The sequence below is a fragment of the Bos mutus genome, chromosome 22 (assembly GCF_027580195.1).
Source record: "Bos mutus isolate GX-2022 chromosome 22, NWIPB_WYAK_1.1, whole genome shotgun sequence".
NCBI lineage: Eukaryota > Metazoa > Chordata > Mammalia > Artiodactyla > Bovidae > Bos > Bos mutus.
Genome location: NC_091638.1, coordinates 5,771,687 through 5,793,539, shown reverse-complemented (window position 1 = coordinate 5,793,539; position 21,853 = coordinate 5,771,687). Strand labels below are relative to the sequence as shown.

Genomic DNA, 21,853 nt, shown 5'->3' with positions numbered 1-21,853 from the left:
ACCTTTAATAATGAAAATTGACTAAATGGTTTGGAATCTCCCCAAGATGTTGTTAAGAGTCAGAAAATGTGGATTTGATAAAGCAGGGATAAAAGTAGAGATGGGAAAAAATAGAGCTTTTTTCTTCTACACTCTGATGAGAAGAGGCACTCAATAAACCAATCCCATCTAGCAAAGTGGAATCCAGGAAGTGTAGAATTTCCCTGGTGATGTGACAGCTGGACTCCCAGGCTGGCCACCAGGGAGGGGATATGGTTTGATTGCCCTCATTTGTCCACGAGGTGCAGCTCAGGGCGAGGTGAAGACGCACCCCTGCCACACTGGAGAAGCCCCAAGAATTCTCCTTCCTGAAGACACACAGCTAAGCCCAGCCAGCACTGAGGAAACGAGGAGGGAGGAGCCCCCTGAGACCCACACCCTGGGAATGAGATGAGGTCTGGATCTCAGTTTAAAAGTATGCGAATGACAATTGTATGAATGTGGGTGACTGTTAAATGCGAGCGCAAATGCTTTCTCATAACCCATAAAAATTTTAAGCTGGTAAACGGGACGAGTTATCATTCAAATCATCTTTCTTTGACATTGGAAGTTTTCCAGCTTAGATCTAACACGGCCTTGAGTATATGTACATATAAATACCTGCACGTAAAAACGCGGCTAGTTGGAGGAGTTCTGCAATTCCCTTCTAGTTCTGATTGCATCCTCATGAATAAAACTTCTTTGCTGGAAATTCTGTTGACAGTTGTGCTGATGATGTATGAGGCAGGGCTGGGCCCAGTTCACATTTCCAGGCTTGCACTTGCCCTGCGGGGCTCAGCAAGCTCTGAACTCGCTTATGTCGGTGAAATGGGAGCCCAGATACATGGTTGCTGCTTGGAAGTGGATCTGATTAAGGAGCAGGCTCTGCTTTTCCATCGTCAGTTCCAGTCCTGGCTTCTAAGCACCACTTTCTTCAGTCCCTTTTCACCAGACCTAATGCATTGCTTTTCTTGCTGCAGAAGCTGTCAGAAACCTTTTTCTTTCTTACTAATCCATGCTTTTTTACAAGCATGAGTAATAATATTCTTATTGATCTTGCAAATCAGAGCTTGCCATGACTAGTGCCTTCCCACCTACCATAATCACTGAAGGCACACGGGCTGTCATAAGTTCGCAAAATTTGAGGGAAAGAGCCAGTATTTTACAGTCTTAGTTGGACTGAGTATTGAGGTTGAAAGCAAGGTTAGCAAAATTCTCTTATCTTTTTTTTCTGGCTGGTTTTGTCAAGTCGGGTAATTTTTAGCAAAGGATTGTCATTAAATGACTTCTATCTTTTGTGGCCTCGTGCCCTTGAGAAAATCATTTAACCTTATTGTACCTTAGTTGTATCATGGCACCCCACTCCAGTACTCTTGCCTGGAAAAATCCCACGGACGGAGGAGCCTGGTGGGCTCCAGTCCATGGGGTCGCTAAGAGTCAGGCACGACTGAGCGACTTCACTTTCACTTTTCACTTTCATGCATTGGAGAAGGAAATGGCAACCCACTCCAGTGTTCTTGCCTGGAGAATCCCAGGGACAGGGGAGCCTAGTGGGCTGCCGTCTATGGGGTCGCATAGAGTCGGACACGACTGAAGCGACTTAGCAGCAGGTGTATCATATTTCAAGAGGATAATAATAGTATCTACCTAATATTAAGTGGCTTTTTATAGGACTGCATGGACAGAGGAGCCTGGTGGATTACTGTCCATGGGATCACAAAGAGTCGGACATGACTGAAGTGACATAGTACACACTCAGATCTGAGCGTAAGGGTTTCCCTGGTAGCAGAATCTGCCTGCCAGTGCAGGAAGTGTGGATTTGACCTCTGGGTTGGGAAGATCTCGTGGAGAAGGAAATGGCAACCCATTCCAGTATTCTTGCCTGGGAAATCCCATGGACAGAGGAGCCTGGCAGGCTACAGTCCCTGAGGTTGCACAACTTAGCAGCTAAACAACAACAATCTAGGTATAAACATAGGTCTAGATACGGCTCCTGAAGTATAGATGCAGTTAGAACCTTAGATTTAATCCTAGCACATAGAAAACTCTTACTATTACTACCACTTATGGTTATGAGTTTTCAGATAAGAGGCAGTGTTGCGTAGTGGAAAGAGTGCACGTAGGTTTTGGAGGACATGACTTAAGGCATGGCTCTGTCACTTACCGCCAGGCCTTGGTCAAGTGGCCCCTCTGAGCCTCAGCAGCTGCAGCACCAAATGGGCCTTTGGTGCAGAGTGTTCAACAAGGACAGTGCGGGCTGAGTGGGATAATGTGTTCAGAGTACCCAGTGCGCAGCCCTCCTCAGTGTGTGTTAGCTCCTTCCTCCATTATCAGAGGCAGGGAGAGCATCACGCTGTGAATGTTTATGCCCATTTCTTTGTCCTGATATTTCCCCCATCTCCTCCCTCGTTTTGAGAAGGTAAAATGCAGGATTTCCTGGCACTCAGTCCCACCTAGTGGTCCTCTGTGTGGGGATGAACATACCCCAACACCCAGTGATGGAGCTGAAAGGACTCACCTTGTCTTCCAGGACCAGCCGAGTCTGGCGAATTAACTGAGTGAGCACGCGTGCCCAGGTGAACGCGTGAGAGGGACCTCCAAGTCAGGGGAACAGTCTGGGCATGGCCAAATCTGAGTCCGCGAGGTTTGAGCTCAGGGGCCTTCCTGATCTGAGGCAGCACCTGGGCGGCCTGGAGGGCAAGCGGCTCGGCCACATCTCTGTTCTCTGCTCGAGGAGCCGGGGCCGGGGAAGTGGGTGTCAGCCACCTGTGTCCTCTGCTCCCCTCCTCACCCCTGGCTACGCACTGAAGCCACCCAGGAAGCTTCGGAAAGCCTCCACCCCCAGGCTGCCCCCAGCACAATCACGTCTGAATTTACGGAAGACACCGGGTAATTCTGACGTGTGGTTACAATGGGGAGCAGCCACCCTTGGCTGCTCCACGTAGACCTCCACACTCAGGGAAGCGCTTTCGTAATCACAGTGCCCCGTGAGGGAACTGCTCATTCTGTTAACGTGTGATAACTGTTCTTGCTGTTTGTGCTATGAACCTATCTTTTAAATTCTAATACATTTAGAATTTAAAAAGCACCTATTTTAAGTGTATAGTTCAATGAATTTTGAAGAGTGGCAGAAGATGCCACCGCAAAATGTGCCACTTTGGCATAAGGGTGGAGTTAAAGGCACTTGAATAACAGCAAAGACAAGAAAAACGCTCTGATCCTCCTTCTTTTTCTGAAAAGTAGGAGACAAAATTCCCATGTGAAAGATGTCCTTCTGTTACCAACTAGGGTTTTTGTCCTCCTGAATCAATGGAAATTGATCAGAAACCAGACAAGAAATTCAGGCAAGGCTCGCCTGGGGCCCCTGCTGCAGCAGAGGGGTGAGAATAACTAACAGGCTCCCTTGTTCACTTGCTGTCTGAGAGGGAGGCGAGCTAGTTCATTATGTGGGGTGAGGGTAGTGGTGTGTCGGGCTGCGGTCGGGCTGGAGGGGTGGCTTAGATGGCTTGCCCAGTTCTCGCTAAATCATTTCAGTCGTGTGTGACCCCATGGACTGTAGCCCACCAGACTCCTCTGTCCATGGAATTCTCCAGGCAAGAATACTGGAGTGGGTGGCCATTCCCTCCTCCAGGGGACCTTCCTGACCCAGGCCTTAGATGGTGTTGTGTGCAGGGGGCTTGCACGGCACCCTGCTTTTGCTCCCAACCCCCTGCTTTTGCTCTAGGCGCTTCAGAATGGCTGTTGGGCTTTTTGGTCTCCTTGTGTCTTTTGTCCAGAATCTGCCCCAACTGCGCATGTGTGCAGTTACTCTTCGTGTCGTGCAGTTTCTTTGCGTTCTGTTGCTTAAGGAGACGGAGAAGGCAATGGCACCCCACTCCAGTACCCTTGCCTGGAAAATCCCATGGACGGAGGAGCCTGATAGGCTGCAATCCATGGGGTCGCTAAGAGTTGGACACGACTGAAGTGACTTAGCAGCAGCAGCAGCAGCTTAAGGAGGGGTGTGAGGAGAGCTGTGTTCAGGTGTGAGCACTGCAGCCCTGCAACAAAGGGTCCTGAATCCCAGCCTGTCTCACTTCCTGTAGGACGAGGAGAGTGACGTTCTTATTGGCAGGGGAAGCTGAGACCAAGAGACCGCTATAACATAGACCTCGTTAAAATTATTCTTACTGTCCCCTAGCTTCCGCACATAATTCAGTTACTTTTCCACTTTGCCTCTCTTGTTCAACCTGCTATAAGAGCCTGTAGTTTCTGCCATTTCTTTGGGTCTTCATTTCTTACAAGGGCTCCCACGTCATGTGAAATTTATAATAATTTGTCTGCTTTTCTCCTGTTAATCTGTCTCTGACATCAGTATAATTCTCGGGGCCAGTCAAAAGACCCTGAGAAGGTAGAATTAAAAACTCACCTTCCCTGCCATACTCATGTAATCAGCACCACAGTCAAGGCACACGTTTACATCACACCAGAAAGTGGCCCTGTGCCCCTTTGCCCCTCCAGTCCTGGCCAGGAAACTTGTGTTTGATCCCATCATCTGAGGTTCGAGTCAGGAGTGTACAGTGTGTACTGTTTCTGTCTGGAATCTTTTGCTCCGCAAACTTTCTGAGACTCATCCATGTCATTGTCTCTAACAATAAACAGTTCATATATATATATTTAACTGCTAAGTTGTAATCCATTCTGTGAATATTTTACTGCTTCTCACTCATTCACCTCTTGGTGGACATTCACAAACCTAATTTTGGAGCCATTTTTTGGTTGTAATTCTCTCCCCACATTTCCTCTCATTTCATTTTACAATGAAAACAGGAAAGTTGATATTTCACCAGAGCCAGCATTTTTCTATGAGTTCCTGGGTTAGGCTCAGGCAGTATACTCAGGGCACATGGTCAACTCGCTCTCCCTGATATATAGTGGGCTCACCCGGCCTCACCGTCTGTGTCCCTGAGTGCTCAGAGCGAGCCCTTGGCTTCTGTGAACAACTCAGGGATGCCGATTCTGGGCTGCTACTTATTCCATCATAATCAAGCTCAGTTATTCACTAAGAGAGCTTAAGTGATTCATTTTATAATCTTTCTTTGGCTTCCTACACTTAACTTCTGCCTTTTATGACATCCCAACAGACTGGACATGTCCAGTTATATATCTGTTTCATAAAGCCCTTAAAATATCTCCAAGCTGCCAATTTATACCCCCGAGTTAGTTTTATAAGTAGGCTGGTCACACAAATACACACATTATATATGCATATATGAGAAGTACATTATACATATATAAACTTTTCAAGATTAAGAAATCCAGGCTTTGCCAAGAAAATCTCTTTTAAACATTTTTACTGGCTGTGTATATATCTTTTGAGTAGTTGACAGTGTTTTGTAAAGTTAAACTTATACTCACCATATGATCTGTTTATCTCTCCAAACATATATGTGAATGATTACAGAAGCTTTATTTGCAATTGTCAAACACTGGAAATGACTTGGAGGTCCTTCAGCTGGCAAATCGGTGATAGACTGTGGTATAATCATACAGTGGAGTTCTGCTGGGCGAGAGGAAGGAGCACGCCATGGAACAAGCAAGTGTGGGTGAGTCTGTGTGTGTATTGTGCCGAGTGGAAGAGGCCTGATGTGGTCAGTCCTCCCTATTGGGGTTCTTTGTCCATGGACACAAAGTGCCCACTGTATGATATCACTATACATGAGGGCTTTCAGCATCCACAGATGTGGTATCTGCCAGCGTCCTGGGGGTGCTTCCCAGGTGGCTCAGTGGTAAAGAATCCGCCTGCCAATGCAGGAGATGCAAGAGACGTGGGTTCAATCCCTGGGTCGGGAAAATCCCCTGGAGGAGGAAATAGCAACCCACTCCAGTATTCCTGCCGGAAATCCCATGGACAGAGTAGCTTGGCGGGCTTCCGACCCTGGGGTCACAGAGAGTCGGACCTGATTGAACACACACACACACACAGAGGCTCCTGGGGCCAATCTCCTGTAGACGCCAAGTGAGACTGTATGCAATCTCATTTACATGACGTTCTAGAATAGATAAAATGGGAGGATCAGAGGACAAATTAGTAGTTGCCAGGGTTTAAACGATGGGAGTGTTTGAGTGTAGGGGGAAGGTATGGCGGAATATTTGGAGGTGAGGAAACTGGTACCTCGATTGTGGTGATTGCTATACAATTCTAGGAATTTGTCAAAAGGCATAGAATTGTATATTCCCTGGAGAAGTGAATTTTTCTGTATGCAGCTTTGAAAAATAAATTTTTAAATGGCAGCCTAAATTGGTCTTTTTCCCTCAGCTGTGTCCTAGCCACACAGTCCACCCAAGTCTTGTCATTAATTCTATTGAAGCAGGAGACTGGGACAGGGGAGGCAGAGAGAACTGTTAAGTCCTAAGTCGCTGCCTTAGCAGGAGAGCCACTGGGTACCGTCTCTCACGGGGCTTTTATGAGGGTGAGGTGGGCCTGGATATCTGCCTGTAGGGTATGTGCTGAGTGTGCTGCCCTGGGTCTTTTTGAGAAGATAGAAAAGAGAATTCGAAATTGCACGGTGGAGAGAGAGGGCAGGCACAGAATGTGACCGCCTTTGATGTGACAAGGAGAAGTGAGTCTGCCGTGAGTGGGGCTGGATTGTTTTTCTGCCACTCGTCCATGAGGATGTCAGTCAGGGAAGAATACCTTAGTAGCAAGAGGCTTTGGGTTCTGACAGTATGAAAGGGACTTTGAACAGATGAGAAAAGGAAAAATAATGATCCAGTGGTTTCTATCTTCTGTCACTGGCAGAAGCAATGGCAGAGTGACAGCAACGGATTAATCAGAATATAGGCCACAGATAAAGAAAAACAAAGGGTGGTTAGCTTTCTGTTTGTCTAGATTCCTATTAAACACCCAAGTAGAGAGACCCTGTATGCAATTAAAATCCAGATTTGGGGTTTAGAGGAGGATTGGGTGAGGGGGGAGATGCAGAATGGCTTAACTTTAAGCATCAAGCCATTATGACAGGCTTCGGGTAGGAACAACCCGCCTTGTCTGAGCCACACTGACCCTGCTCGCTGCCGCTTCTGGTGCTCCACTGTGCTCCCTCTTAGTGCCAGGCAGGAGAGCCCAGGGCCCTGGTCAGAGGCCTGGGACACAGGACGGTCTGTTGCAACTGCTCTTCCTTTACGACTCTACCTGTGGTCACCTTTCTCTCTCCTTTTTTGCCAGATTGAATATATGAAGTTTTAAAATAGATTGGACTTTTTAAGTGGTCAAACAATTGAAAAGCTTAGAATCTGTCCAGGGTCAGCAACAGGAAGGGAGATTCAACAGATGATGGCCAAAGAGAATGACTTGGGAAAAAAATAACACATCGTTTCCCACTTGTGCCTGGCCAAGTGCAGAGTGTTCAGCAGGTGTGCTTTGGCAAGAGTTTCATGTCAAGTTCCTTGAGAACACGCAAGTCATAGCAGCGAAGAAGCAGCCCTCCTTTCTACTGCCCCGAGTTTAGAACACCATTGCGCCCTGGGATCCAGTCCCAGATATAGAGCATGTATCGTTGGCCAAGGGAAGTTGCAGGATCAATTCCCCCAGGAAAATTTTACGGGCAGTGTGTCAGGGCTCTGAACCAGATCTGCCTTTGACTTTCAGGACACAAGATAATACATGGATGATGTTTGTTTACCCAGCAAATGTCAGTTTTGAAATGAGCTGAAGTGCATTGCATGCCGCAGTGATATCTTTGGATATACCCTGGCTTATGGAATTCCCATAACATGTAAGAAAGGATCCTGATAAGGTGAAAACAAAGTAAAAAGATAAACTACCCCATGCCATATAGCTAGTAATATCATTCTTGGATTTCTTCTTACTTTACAAACTGCATTGCTCTACAGACTAAGAGAAGTAAAGCCTCAGATCTCCTTTATCAACCTGTTTAAAACAACACTGACAATAACATTTCCTTTCATCTGCTACCACCTCTGATCTGCCCCCTCGCCTCACTTCCTTTCATCATGCCTCCCAGCAGACGGAAGCTGAAGCTACAAGGTCTTCTTCAAGGTCTAGATACAAAGGTTCTTGCCATATGGCCAGGAGCTGGGGCAGTTTGCTGTTGAGCCCCCAATAAAGTGGGCGTTTTTACATTCAGGGTAGATGCCTCCCTTCAACATCAGAGTGACACTCAGCTGCTGGCATGCTCAGGGGATGGGAACCACACAAGAATCAGGATGGGAGAGTGGTTGACACGCATCTTCTGTCTCTCACTGACCCTGGGGTCGGCACTGTGCACTCAGAGTTCACAGTTGACAATCCTAGTCACGAACACCTTTGAGTCCCAGCCTGAGGGCTTCCTCTGATGGGGGGAGCTCAGCCTGCCCTGGGGGAGATGAGTGTGTCTCGAATCCCATGCTGGAGAGCCGCCCTCTGCTAGTTGGATGGATGTTGCAGCATAGATGCCCCAACTGTTGCGTCCCTTGTGAAAGACCCCTGAAAGGTCTTACCCAGTCTCCCTGAGGAGGCCTGAGGGGCTGCGCATCATCTGTACAGAAATATCCTGCTCATGAATGCATCCCCCGCCCCTGCCTTTTCTTCCCTTTCCCACTTCCCTACCCCTACCAGTGCTTCCTGGGAATACCTCCAAACCAATCCCATGCATTCAGTCCTTATCTCGGCGTCTGCTTAGTGGGAATTCACCCCAAGATACATTCACTGGAAAGAATGAAGGGAATTACCACGTTGTGAAAATTGTTTTTTGTCTCTTATGTTCTCTGTCTTTGAATCTGTCATCGTATGTGTTAAACATGCAAACAGAGAGACTCTACTGTCTAAACAAAAGCTTGTTTTATTAGTTGCGAGTTATGTTTCCCTTCTGAATTCGTCATTTTTGTTACTCTTGAGACACACTAGGACATCTGCATGGCCCTGCACACATCACACAATTTCCCCTCTGCTTTTGTTCTTAAATACCTTTCTGTGCTAATAACCTCTTTCCACTTACCTGGTCCCAGGAATCTATTTCAGATGGTTTGAAAGTCTCAAATGGGGATTGTGTACTGTGTCCTTCCAGCCATTACACCATAGCTTAGTGGAGATGGCAGAGCGACCGACAGGGCTGTTTGTGCCTAGCGCTGAGCACTGCAGCAGACAGGCGGTCGTGGGAAAGGGTGGCATGATGCAGCCTCTGTGGGCATGGTGGAGTGCCACTTTCTTACAGGATGACAGGCAGAGCTGTGTCCAGAGAATAAAAAGGAAAGCAGACTACCTTCAGAGAAGCGTTGTTTGTGAGTGTGTATGTGTGTGTGTGCGTGCGTGGTATCCGGGGGTGTGATCATGGGCACACACATTTGTGACGGGGGCTTCACTAGAGGGAGAAGCAAGCACTGTGATTTTTTTGAGCAAATATCCAAACACTGGCCACGATCTCTCGTAGTCTGGGGCCACCTGTCTATCTGTCATCTACCTACCTTTGAGGGTTCTGTGATTCTCTCTCCCAGGTTCCCTGTTTGCTCATTTTCCTCCTCAGTAATTAAAGAGCGTGTGAAACATAGTGAAGTTAGCAATCAGGAAGACTACAATTTCTAATGATTCTTATTCTTTTAAGCCATGAATTTATTACTCCAGCTTTTGTGTGAAGGGAGCCATAATAGCAGCCCCCTACTAAGATGTCCACATCCTGACCCCTGGGACAAGCAAATGTCACCTTATGTGGTGACAGGGACTTTACTGGTGTGATCAAGGGTCTCGAAAGGGAGTTCAGTTCAGTTGCATCTGACTCTTTGTAACCCCATGGACTGTGGCATGTCAGGCTTCCCTGTCCATCACCAACTTCTGGAGCTTGCTCAAACTCATGTCCATCAAGTCAGTGATGCCATCCAACCATCTCATCCTCTGTCATTCCCTTCTCCTGCCCTCAATCTTTCTCAGCATCAGGGTCTTTTCCAAAGAGTCAGTTCTTCTCATCAGGTAGCCAAAGTATTGGAACTTCAGTTTCAGCATCAGTCCTTCCCGTGAATCTTCAGGGTTGATTTCCTTTAGGATGGACCGGTTGGATCTCCTTGCAGTCCAAGGGACTCTAAAGAGTCTTCTCCAACACCACAGTTCAAAAGCATCAATTCTTCAGCACTTATACCATGGATTATACAGGTGGGTCCTAAATGTAATCAAAATATCCTGTAGGAGAAAAAAAGCAGAGATTTCACTGCAGAAGAGGAACAGGAAGCGGAGACTGGCGTGAGTGAGCCTAAGCCCAGCGATGCAGCAGGCAGAGCAGCTGGAAGAGGCGAGGCATGGACTTGCCCTTGAGCCTCTGCAGGGAGCCAGTCCTGGGAACACCTTGATTTCAGCCTTGCAAGACTCATTTTTTCCTTATTTATTGGTAATTGAAGGATAGTTGCAGTAATGTGTTAGTTTCTGCCATATGTCAGCATGGATCATTCATATGTCCCACCCTCTCGAGCCTCCCTCTCCACCTCAGCATGGATCATTCATATGTCCCCACCCTCTCGAGCCTCCCTCTCCACCTCTCCCCTCTAGGTTGTCACAGACCCCTGGTTTGAGGTCACAGAGTCATGCAGCAAATTCCAATTGGCTGTCTCTTTTCCACGTTCATGTACATATTTCCATGCTACCCTCTCCATGAGTCTCACCTGCTCGTCCCCCCTGCCATAAGTCTGTTCTCTATGGCAAGACTCATTTTGAATTTGTGAACTCGAGAATTCTAAGAGAATAAGTGTGTCATTTAAAGCCATAAGTGTGTCATTTAAGTTGTAGTAATTTGTTAGCAGCAACAGGAGATGAATACAGAGCCCCTAAACTGTCTGGGACGTTGTGCCAGAGACTGATGGGCTGTCGTGGGAGTTATTCAGAGGACTTGTGTTCTTGCCCCGGTCTCTGCTTGTGCATCCCTGTCACTTACAACAGGTGAGAACTTATGGTCTTACTTGCCAACATGGCCAGTGTGACAAAGGCGGAGTGCCTGGTTGGCTAAGGGCGACTGGATGCCAAGGGAAAAGTGACCTCATTGCTCACCCACGTGAGTAGTGATGAGCTGTGTAACAGCTGACCTGTTCTGGCCAGGGAGCCCCTGGTGATGACATGGGATGTAGACGATCCACCTCCGAGGCACTCAAGTTTAGGGACCTAACCGAGGGTGTTTGTCCAGAGTCTCTCTACAGTCATCCTCTGCTGGCAGTTACTAGATTTCTACACATGAGTGAGTGCTATATGAAAGCTGAGTTTTGTTGGGTGGCCATAGAGAACACGATGGTGGATAAAAGTTGGCTGGCTCTCTCCCGTCTCTTCTTGCTCTAACTCTTCTCTGAAACAGAGTGACAGCCACTGATTATGCGGGGGAATTTAGCATGTGCTGAGAACTTTCATGCGTTGGAGAAGGAAATGGCAACCCACTCCAGTATTCTTGCCTGGAGAATCCCAGAGACAGAGGAGCCTAGTGGGCTGCTGTCTATGGGGTCACAGAGTCAGACACGACTGAAGCAACTTAACAGCAGCAGCAGCAGAGAACCTTATATGTTGTCTGAATTAATATAACAAATCTACTAGGGGAATATTCCTGAGTCCTGTTTTATAGACAAATGAGTCCCCAGTTCAAGGGATTAGATCTGATAGACAGAATGCCTGAAGAACTATGGACAGAGGTTCGTGACATTGTACCAAAGGCAGTGATCAAGGCCATCTCCAAGAAAAAGAAATGCAAAAAGGCAAAATGGTTGTCTGACGAGACCTTACAACTAGCTGAGAAAAGAAGAGAAGTAAAAGGCAAAGGAGAAGGGGAAAGACATACCCATTTGAATTCAGAGTTCCAAAGAATAGCAAGGAGAGATCAGAAAGCCTTCCTCAGTGATCAGTGAAAGAAATAGAGGAAAACAATAGAATGGGAAAGACTAGAGATCTCTTCAAGAAAATCAGAGATACCAAGGGAACATTTCATGCAAAGATGGGCACAATAAAGGATAGAAATGGTATGGACATAACAGAAGCACAAGATATTAAGAAGAGGTGGCAAGAATACACAGAAGAACTGTACAAAAAAGATCTTCATGACCCAGATAATCACGATGGTGTGATCACTCACCTAGAGCCGGACATCCTGGAATATGAAGTCAAGTGGGCCTTAGGAAACATCACTATGAACAAAGCTAGTGGAGGTGATGGAATTCCAGTTGAGCTATTTCAAATCCTAGAAGATGATGCTGTGAAAGTGCTGCACTCAATATGCCAGCAAGTTTGGAAAACTCAGCAGTGGCCACAAGACTGCAAAAGGTCAGTTTTCACTCCAATCCCAAAGAAATGCAATGCCAAAGAATGCTCAAACTACTGCACAATTGTGCTCATCTCATACACGAGCAAAGTAATGTTCAAAATTCTCCAAAGCAGGCTTCAACAGTATGTGAACCATGAAATTCCATATATTCAAGCTGGTTTTATAAAAGGCAGAGGAACCAGAGATCAAATTGCCAACATCCGCTGGATCATTGAAAAAGCAAGAGAGTTCCAGAAAAACATCTACTTCTGCTTTATTGATTATGCCAATGCTTTTGACTGTGTGGATCACAACAAACTGTGGAAAATTATTCAAGAGATGAGAATACCAGACCACCTGACCTGTCTCCTCAGAAATCTGTATGCAGATCAAGAAGCAACAGTTAGAACTGGACATGGAACAACAGACTGTTTCCAAATAGGGAAAGGTGTATGTCAAGGCTGTATATTGTCACCCTGCTTATTTAACTTATATGCAGAGTACATCATGCAAAATGCCAGGCTGAATGAAGCACAAGCCAGAATCAAGATTGCTGGGAGAAATATCAATAACCTCAGATACATAGATGATGCCACCCTTATGGCAGAAAGTGAAGAACTAAAGAGCCTCTTGATGAAAGTGAAAGAGGAGAGTGAAAAGTTTAGCATTAAAAATCAACATTCAGAAAAATAAGATCATGGCATCCAGTCCCATCACTTCATGGCAAATAGATGGGGAAACAATGGAAATAGTGGCAGACTTTATTTTGGGAGGCTCCAAAATCACTGCAGATGGTGACCGCAGCCATAAAATTGAAAGATACTTGCTCCTTGGAAGAAAAACTATGACCAACCTAGGCAGCATATTAAAAAGCAGAGACATAACTTTGCCAACAAAGGTCCATCTAGTCAGAGCTATGGTTTTTCCAGTGGTCATGTATGGATGTGAGAACTGGACTATAAAGAAAGCTGATCACTGAAGAATTGATGCTTTTGAACTGTGGTGTTGGAGAAGACTCTTTAGAGTCCCTTGGACTGCAAGGAGATCCAACCAGTCCATCCTAAAGGAGATCAGTCCTAAATATTCATTGGAAGGACTGATGCTGAAGCTGAAACTCCAATCCTTTGGCCACCTGATGCAAAGAACTGACTCATTTGAAAAGACCCTGATGCTGGCAAAGATTGAAGGCGGGAGGAGAAGGAGACAACAGAGGATGAGATGGTTGGATGGCATCACGAACATGATGGACATGAGTTTGTGTAAACTCTGGGAGTTGGTGATGGACAGGGAGACCTGGTGTGCTGCGGTTCATGTACTCACAAAGAGTCGGACACGACTGAGCGACTGAACTGAACTGAGGCTCCAGCTGAGCACAATGCCTGGATCACACAGCTGGGAAGTGCTAGAGCCGGGTCCGAACCTGCGTCTCTGGGACACAGAAACCTGCTCTGACATGCTGCACCCCTCTCCAGGCTCCAGCACCCTGAAATGGCAGGGGTGTCCTTCCTTCTCTGCTTCCTTCCTTTCTCACTCTGTCAGCACCGAGGGCCCCTAAGTGCAAGGATCAGAGGGCACAGGTGGGTGCTCACCCAAACCTTCTCCTCATCTCCCACTTCTCCTTCATATTCAAACCATGTATGTGCTCCAGAGAGCCCCATGCAAGTGAAAAATGGGATATGTTATTTCAATTTGTCCCGTCACGGCTGTGAATAATAAAAACAACTAACACGACCACAACTACCAGCACCCGGAGAACAATGTGCGTGAATCACGGTGCGTACACTTTTGCAGAACATTCATACATCGTCCTTCTGTTTTCACAGCAGCTCTTATGGCAGGTAATGGTGTCCCACCAAGGCTTGAAGAAGGCAAACAAATAGCAAGTCAGCCTATTTCATTCCAAGTTCCACCTCCCAGTCACTCACTCAGCATCTGTTGAAAGTCCCAGGGCATCTTAGGCACTTTTGAAGCCTTGGTCACCACTGTCTGGGTCAGTATGGTAGGCTATGTTGTCTACATCCGGTTGGCTACTTTTAGCAAGCAGTGGTCACTTTTATACAGTGACAATTCATAGTCACCTGTGCCCTCAGAGGAAGTCCATGTGTTTTCAAAATTCTTCCATGTGAAGCATGGAACAGCCCCTCTGATAGTGCCCCCACCCCCATTTACATTAGGGCACCAAGCTGCATCTAACACAGGCTTCCTGTTTTTTCCATGCAGTCGGTAAATATTTATTAAGAATTTGCAACGTGCCAGACTCTTTATTAGGTGACGAGACTGAAAAGGTGAGCAGAATAAGCTGGGTGCTAGCAGTTTCGTAGAAGAGACAGGTAAATCATCAGAAGTACTTATGTGATCAGGCTTGCTCTTGCCGCCCAGCTGAGCATGTCTGTTTTAAAATGTACCTGGGACTTAATTCGTGGAGATGACTAAGTGCCATCATGGAGAGGTGAGGGTTATCAATGTCAGTGTTAAAGGAAAGTTCATTACTTACAGTTCCCAGGAGGAAGGGGTAGGCCATACTGCACAGGGCCTTGTGAGGAAGCACCTGGCCAGTCTGGAGCAGAGGGAGTGAGGGGAGGCACAGGCAGGAGTGAGAGCCTTTGTCACTCCCGTGGTGGGAGAGTGTTAGGCAGGGATGTCCCCCAATGAGCAGGATGTCCCCTACTGGGTGAAACAGGTGTTGGGGTTTGTGGTTAGGGGGCTTGTCATGATAATCTGTGCAACCTGAAAAAAACACAAGGATAATATGGATGTAAACATCTTTAGCTGTTACTAAAGTTAAAGCCAGTACTTTAAAAAAAACTTGTTTTTATGTATTTATTTGGCTGTGCTGGGTCTCAGTCGTGACACTCGGAATCTTTGACCTTCATTGCAGCACAGGAGATCTTTTTCAGTTGGGGCATGTGGGCTCTTTAGTTGCGGCATGCAAAAACTGTTAGTTGTGGCATGTGGGAACTAGTTTTCTGACCAGGGACCAAACCCGGGCCCCCTGCATTGGGAGCAGAGTCTCAGCCAGTAGATACCGGCGTAGTCCCTGGCCCATACCATCAAGATGTCAAATCATCCATTACAGAAAATCAAGAATTATCATTACAACAACCTACACCAGCAGTCCCTCTCCCTCCACGACATGACCTGGACACAGTTGAGAAATGAAGAGTATTGTTTTATGCCCCTGAGAGGTTTTAGTTGTTACACGCCAATGGCTGACCAATACAACATGCTTGACGGTTGTGAAGAGTTTTCCTTTGTGAAGTGTAATCTGGGAAAGGAAATGCTCTGACCTAACTCTTCTGTCTCTCTTCAGTATCCTTCCAGAAGTCGGAGGACAAAGGAGACCATTCATGTCGTCCCTATAGACTAGCTCCCCCTGGGATGAGGAAAGGGAGGTGGAGCGTGGAGTCGGTTTGGAAGGTGAAACAGAGGCCGTCTAGCTCAGGGGCCCACGAGGTAAGAAAGAGTTAAATCGTGAAGGGAGACAGTTCTAGGCTAACAGCGCATGTGCAGAGTCCTTGGGCGGAAGTAGCGCAGTGTATCGGCGGCACAGGCTGGGGTGTCAGGGAGACAGAGAACAAAGGGAGACCAGTGATAACAAGGGCGCTGGGGCCTTTCTTGCACCTCCTTGTGGGTGAATGAAATGTGCATTATTTTGCCCTGTATCTTAAGAGGGTTTCAGCAAGGACAGTGTGGCACATCATTTTATTATGTTTTAAAAAAAGGCCCTCTGGTTGCTAGGCCAGTAAAGGATGAGCAGGGAGAGAACGAAATAGGAGGAGACCAGCTAGGAGGCCATGGACGCTTGTGTCTTTTTTTTTTTTTTAATTTTTTGAATACAATTTAAAATTATTTATTTATTTATTTATTTTAGCTGTGCTGGGTCTTTGCTGCTGAGCACGGGCTTTTCTCTAGTTGTGGTTTGCGGTGACCACTCTTCATTGCGGTGTGCAGGCTTCTTGTTGCCGTGGCTTCTCTAGTTGCGGAGCACAGACCCTAGAGCACGCCAGCTTCAGCAGCCGTGGCTCTCCGCTCCAGAGCGCAGGCTCAGTAGCTGTGACGCACAGACTCAGTTGCTCCATGGCATGTGGGATCTTCCCCGATCAGGAATTGAACCGTTGTCTCCTGCATTGATAGATGGATTCTTTACCCCTTCCCAGGTAGCACTAGTGATAAGGAACCTGCCTGCCAGTGCAAGAGACATGAGAGACGTGGGTTCAATCCCTGAGTCGGGAAGATGCCCTGGAGGAGGGCATGGCAGCCCACTCCAGTATTCTTCCCTGGAGAATCCCCATGGACAGAGGAGCCTGGTGGGCTACAGTCCATAAGGTTGCACAGAGTTGGACACAACTGAAGTGACTTTAGTGCACACACATGAGCCATCAGGGAAACCCTAAATTTAATTTTTTAATCAAAGTATAGTTGATATACAATATTGTGTTAGTTTCAGATGTACAGCAAAGTGATTTGATTGCACACACTATATATACACTTTTTCAGATTTTTTCCATTATAGGTTATTACACGATATTGAATATATTTCCATGTGCTCTACAGCAGGTCCTTGTTATCTGTTTTATATATAATAAAATGTATATGTTAACCCCGACTTCCCAAATTGAAGTTTATGTCTATAAACGCTGCCTCAGCTACCTGTAGCATTAAGGATCTGTGAAAGCCGACGGGCGGCAGTTTGGCTAAAGCTGGGACAGGTCTAATAAGAGCTATTTACATTGACAGGGCAGAAATTAGGCTGGCCCCGAGGCTTGAATGAGGGAAGCGGTCATCTCGGGCTGGAGAGGCCTGGGCCAGCACAGAGGTTTCACTGGAAGTCCCCGCATGATTAAGGGGAATGCTGTGCTTCAGGGCGAGCACCTGTCCACAGGGCCTGAAAGGGATGCCTCGGGGCCTCTGAACACATGCCACTCGGCCTCTTCCCTGGCTTGTTTGAAAGATGCTTTTCATTTGCTCTGTCCGGCTCACCCAGAAGCACCAGAGGGAGGGAAGCTTCCAGGAGCCTCAAAGTAAAAGTGCAGGATATCCCTTCATCTCACCTCCATCCCCAGGTATTGCTGCTCCCTCCCTGCCCCTTGAGGGCTGGTCCTGGGGCACACCTGCAGCTCTCTGTGGGAATCTCCACGCTGTTTGCTTGACGGTCACTCCCTGAACCTCCTGGGAATCATGTGACGACAGGGAGACAGAGAGGCTGGGAAACTGTCCTGGGCCACGACTCGAGTCCTCACTTCCCTCTCCTGCCTCTGTAGAGCAGACTAGAAAGAGAGGGACTTTTTAATGAAGTGCTGCCTAAGTTATCTGAAAACACATAAAAGTAAACTTTGGCAAAAGTCAGAGACGTATGGAATCCATTTTCTGACATAAAAATTTTGTGACAGTATATTGGTCAGTTCATGCTGTGTAAGGAAGCACCTCACAACTCAGTGAGTTTAATGAAACAAGTATTTCCTGTCATTCATGTTTCTGTGAGTCAGCAGTGTGTGGCTGTTGAGCCTGGGCTGGGACTGACGGCTCTACTTTGCACTGTGGGTCTGGGGTTGTCTGGAGGCGCTTCTGTGTCCACACGAATCCCTCTTCCTCCTGAGTTTGGGGGCTGGCCGAAGCACACTCTTCTTCTGGTGACAGCAGAGCATCCACTGCATAGTTCCCTCTCGCATCACATCGAGGCAGGGTACCAGCCAAATCCAAAGTCAAGCGGTGAGGAAATTTACTTTCTGGTGGAGAGGGGGTTGGTGTAAAGTTGGTGGAGCATCACTGGGGGTTTGACTATAGAAGTAGGACTACAACGCGTGACAGGAATAAGGGATTTGGTGCAGGCACTGAGCCTCACGCGGTTGTGGGAGCTGGTGCAGAAGTCAGCACATGGCCGTTCCCTCTGTACCTGACATTGAACCTGCGGTTGTCAGGGCCACATCGGGGAGGGAAAGTAAGACAGCCGTGGGTTCCAGCAGGGACCACCTGGAACCCAGGTCAGCCTCTGTCTTCAGGCACAAAGTCACCATGATGGGGAGGGAGGCTGGCACTCTTGCTGGTGTGCATGTGGCCTACCACGCGCTCCCCTGGCACGGGAGCTGCAGAAGGGGAAGGAGAATTTCCAACAGGGGCCGGAGGTGCTGGGGCCTGGCTGCCCTCTGTGCCGACATAGGAGCCCACAGGTGGTGACGCCCACCTCCAGAACAAAGACAGTGGCTGCTGCTTGACTTCCCCTTTCCAAAACCCACATGCATTTTTTTAGTGCCAACTTAATCTAGGACTAGACAGAAGAATGTTTCAGGAAATGAAATTCCAGCTCAGCTAGCTAAGCTGACAAAGCAAAGTGGCCACACACACGTGGGCTTCCCTGGTGGCTCAGTGATCCTCCTGCCAATGCAGGAGATGCAAAAGATGTGGGTTTGATGCGTGGGCCATGAAGATCCCCTGGAGTAGAAAATGGCAACCCACTCCAGTATTCTTGCCTGGAGAATCCCATGGACTGAGGAGCCTGGTGGGCTACAGTCCATAGGGTCCCAAAGAGTAGGACACGACTGAGTGAGCACGCACAAACAGAAAAGGGTGTGGATTCAGAAAGAGACAAAGAGCGGGGCCAGTGATGCAAATGACCACGTGTAATAACTGTAAGCAACTGACTCTGTGGAAGAGCAGTAATTGCCTGCCTGTACCTGTTTCTGCTTACTGAACCTAAAAATTTCAGTGACCTTCATCAACTTTATAAAGTGTGCTTCTTTCCTCTCTGGAGAAAGCAATAAATGTGGATGATGGTAGGACTGCTGGACACAAGAGGGCAAGTGAGATGATAAGAATATAAGGGACTGACCCACAGGTGGAAAATCATAGTACTGGTTGGTGACAGTTCACATGATGCCTGCTGATTGCGCTGCATCCTTGCAGCGAGTCAAGAGAGAATCACGGCCACCCTGTCTAGGCCTATCCTTGGTGAGGGTTACACTGAAGCAGCTGGGAAAACTGAGGCAGAAAAATGTCAAATGACCAAGAAGCAATAAGATGCTGAGGAAAGAGTGGTGGATTAGGGGTCTGGAGACTACAATCCTATTTCTGAGGGACCGCAACTAGTTGTAAAACTCTGAGTAGATGAAGGGTCACATCCATCCCATCATCGGTAAGTGGAAGTGTTGGCCCAACTCCCTGGTGCCTTCTACAGATTATGAGCCAAGTAAGACCGTAGTCTGTCCTGTGATGCCCCCCCTCCAGCGTGGCGCCATGCTTCTCCATCGGTTTCTGCAGCCGTGCGCTTAGACTTTGGGGGAGGGACAGAGGTACCCAGATTAGATACCTAAGTCCTGGGTTCCCTTGCTAGAAAAGCTGTCATAACTTGGGTTCACACAGTTTACTTTGCATCTTTAGTGTCTCCAGCCTGTGTTTCGAAGAGGTGTGGACCCAGAAACACGCGATCTGTACTCTGCTCCTTGGAATAAATCAGCTGTCCAAAGGCCGGGATCGTGCTGATTCTCTCTTCTGCATCAGAGAGAACAAATGAAGTGAGGGAGAGGAAAGAAGGATGGTTATATGGTCCTGGGGTGGAAGGGGGCGGAGGTGGCATATTGGGGAGGAAGTGGGGGGAAATAAATCCTTGCAAAACATGACAGCAAGCTCACGTGGTTTTGGAGTTGGAGTACACAGTAGTACATGTGTGACAGTGTATCTCTTGCTGGACTTTTTTTTTAATTGGAAATTTTAACATCAGGGAACGCATGTATATCCCTGCTCCAAGTTAGGGATGGGAGCTGTAGAATCCGGGATTGCCTAAGCATCTCCTGCTTTGAAGGCTGCCACGGTGTGTGAATAAAAAGAGCAATTGTCTGTGTGTTGAACACGAGCAGAACTATCTCCAAACAGCCCTGACAGTTTTCGTTGGGTCACCTGGGCAACGAGTCATCTGGGAGCAGGACCTCCTTTCTCCCAGTGGAAGAAGCTCCACCTAAAATCAGCTTCCTATAGACCGTAATCTTCTGTCATCTCAAGAGCCAGATTTCACACAGGATCAGAGCAGCTGGCATCCTCAGACAACCGCTATAAACAGCTGGCATCCCCAATCCAGCCTACTTGGCAATAACATTCTTTATCCCCCTTCCCCCCACCATTCTTTATCCCCCCACCCCATCACTTCAGCAATGTGAAAATGGGGGGGGGTGGGCAAAAAGAGGGAAGGGCTCCATTCTCAAGAACAAAACCCACATTGTGTCTAGCAGCTGTCATAGCTGTATTCGTTTAGGTCATCGAGCAAGTGTACACTGAGCCCCAGTTACGAGGGTGAGAAATGTGTTGGGGATAATTCAGTGAAGGTAAGCCAGAGGGAAGCAGGCAGGGGCCGGGCAAGACTTCAGACTGCAGTGTGGATCTGACACCATGTCAAGAGAGGAGGAAGGCAGGCAGGTGTGGGAGGAAGAGCCTCTGACAGGTGTATTGTACTCGCTCATGGATAAAACTCTTAATACAGGTATGCAGAAAGGAAGCCCGGGAGGTTCTCACCTCGATGAAATGGGATTAGCTTTGTAGTTCTATAATCTTCTTCAAAGAAGATGCTGTTTCAGTCTCGGTGGTGATTCCAGCTGCTATGAAAGCCTCCTCCTTTAACGGGAGTCTGCTGTTGTCTTCCAAACCCAATATAAGTTCATTTGTCTTTGGTTTATGTGCTCAAGGAATAATCTTTAGTTTGTCATAGTTATAATTTCTGAGTGGTGGTGGCAGGTGGATCCTTAAAGGGGCATCTTGCTTCAGAAGTACTGTAAATTATTCTGCAGTTTGGTCCACATTAAGCCCATAATACACTGCAGGCCTGAAATTGTGATGCACGGGTGAGCTGACCTGTAACGAGAGCCATGTGAAACAGTTTCATTAGTAGGAAGGCACCCCAGGGAATCCCTCACAGGCGCACAAGGAGACTGCTCCTGGCATTCCCCGATGGAGCTCTGGGATGGTTTTGGTCACTCCACCAGGGAAGGCCAGCACTAAGACTGTCTGCAGAGGAGTCCCCCACTGGGCAAAAATGGCCAGTCCCCTGGTGCTTGTATGATGCGTAGACATCGGGGAGCTTCTGGAGGAATTCTGGCCTTCCTGTGGATCCCAGAGGCCCTGAAAGAGGAGGCTGTCTGCTCACTATGCTACTCGTGGCAGATCTCTCTTGAATGAGGTCTGAGAGGTGCCCCTCCCTGGCCCTGGCATGCCTTTCCGTTAGAATAATGAAAGATGAAGATGACTGGATTTCTGTATTGCTGATCTTGCCTTAGTGTTTCCTTTCCTCAGTCAAATCTATGGCTTCATCTTCATTATGTGATCTTATGGGAGTGATCCTGAAATTTGGAGCATAAACTGGGTGGAGGTTGGAGGCCCACCCATCATGATGCAGTTAACCCAAGTCAGGAGGCCGCTGGTCTTTATTCCCCTGCCTTGCAGAAGGCACTGCAGTGATGCTGTGGCGGAAGGGGAAGCTTTAGGTGCATGGTGGTGTCTGCAACACCAGCGGCTAGCTGGGCCTCTGACAGCTCATAGGAGGTATTCCTTAATACACATTAATTGAGCTGAATAACAGGCTTGTGTTTTTAGCAGTCACAAAGATGGTCACCTTAAGTGAA

At 47.5% G+C, this 21,853-nt stretch overlaps 1 long non-coding RNA gene across 2 annotated transcripts in view; it reads left to right on the top strand.

The window, feature by feature from the left end:
• Positions 1–297: 297 nt before the first annotated feature.
• Positions 298–21,853, top strand: part of LOC138984729 (uncharacterized) — a 91,289-nt gene continuing 69,733 nt past the window's right edge. Inside the window, exons 1-4 of one of the 2 annotated variants that reach the window (XR_011462011.1) lie at positions 298–434; positions 5,459–5,600; positions 15,562–15,704; positions 19,626–19,769. This is a non-coding gene — a long non-coding RNA (uncharacterized lncRNA). Of the gene's footprint in view, positions 435–5,458; positions 5,601–15,561; positions 15,705–19,625; positions 19,770–21,853 lie in introns of those variants that run through there. The other variant, XR_011462010.1, reaches the window with a different exon arrangement.